This window comes from Apis dorsata, unplaced genomic scaffold (genome assembly GCF_000469605.1).
Source record: "Apis dorsata unplaced genomic scaffold, Apis dorsata 1.3 scaffold_102, whole genome shotgun sequence".
NCBI lineage: Eukaryota > Metazoa > Arthropoda > Insecta > Hymenoptera > Apidae > Apis > Apis dorsata.
The window spans coordinates 352,028-353,675 of record NW_006263400.1 but is presented as its reverse complement, the minus strand read 5'-3'; positions in this window follow the sequence as shown (position 1 = coordinate 353,675).

Below are 1,648 nucleotides of genomic sequence, written 5' to 3'. Positions count from 1 at the left end.
CGAGATTCACTGATCGCGAACCAAGAAAAAAAAAAAAAGAGAAAAAAAATCGACTAAATCGCGGAAACTAAGTGCGCATGGACGACCAACGATCGCAATGATCGTTCTCCGTGCATACGCAGAATCTCGAGCGCAACGTTCGTTTCGAAATAATTCGCGACCGCGACCGCGGAATTCGAAAGATCGACGAGCAGAACCAGAAACGAATGGCATAATCCATTCGTCTCAGCTTTACCCTCGATTCTTCAAATTTGATTTCCTGAACCAGGTTGCCACGCGAGAACGCGCCTACCCGATCGGAGACTGTGACAACCTGCCCGGCCCTACCTACTTATATATAAATAACAGGCGCACCAGAGGTATACTACCTATCCTACCTAGTCCTATATTTAAAAAATGGCAAAACAGGCACACCAACACGTTCATTCCACGATTCTCACGCATAACGCTCGGGCGCAAAAGGCCTACACTAGGGAAAGCGTCCCGGGACGCCTCCGACACCCGAGCTTGGCACACTACATTCACACTCTAACTTTACGTACCATTTTTCTGAAATCGACTGACGACAGGCTAGCGACCATTGCGATAAAAATGGATGTATTTTAATTTAAATTGTGAATACTCGTAAAAAAATCCGTTTTTCTTTTTTTCAAAGAAATGTTAAATATTATCGACGGAATTTTGGTACTGTTATTATTATAATTTGATAATACGACGAGTCAGAATTATTATTATAATTCGCAGTATTTAATAGCGAATATAAAATTATTACTATGAATCAAAATTAATAATTGTGAATATATTAATATATATAACGGAAACGACGCAATTCCACGGCCTAACCACACACACACATATGTGGAAAGTACGTCGTGCACGATACGCTAACGCATCGTCAGTCGCTGAAAAATTTGTATAATCTTATCAACTATGATCATCATGCTCATCGCCTCTCTCTCACCCAAGTAGCACCTGGGCACGTGAGTGAGATCCTGAGAACGAACATGGAAAGGATTAAACCTGAAAATCCTGAGCTAAAAAAATTATTAATATGTTTTCTTTCTAACGGGCTAAAACTTATTGAAATATTTGAAATATTGATTTGAAATATTTTTGTTATTTTAAACTTGAATAACAATACTTAAATGAATGAAATAGTGAAACTTTAATATCAAGAAAAAATATTAGCAAAGAATTTATGATTAATATTAATAATAAAAAAATATAATAACTGATTCTAAATGGAATATTAATAGAAATAATCCTCAGGCGACTCCGTCATCAAAGCATTTTTTGAAAAAATTAAAAAATCGTGTTTAAAATTTGCTTTGATTTCGAAGTCTACCTGTCGCGAAATATCTTTTTGCATATAAAATTTGATATATTTTTATACGAAAGAAATAAAATATCATTTTTATATTGCAAATACTGAGTAATATGAAAATTATGTATAAAATAACGAAAATGAAATTAAAAATGATTGATTGACAATAATATGCATTCTCATAATTATTATTATATAATAATAGAAAATCACTAGAAAATCACTAATATTACTATTCAAAAACGCGATGTGCAAGAAGACTCTATCCTGAATTAATAAATAATATAAAACAAATGTTACTACTCACGGATAATAAATATCCGT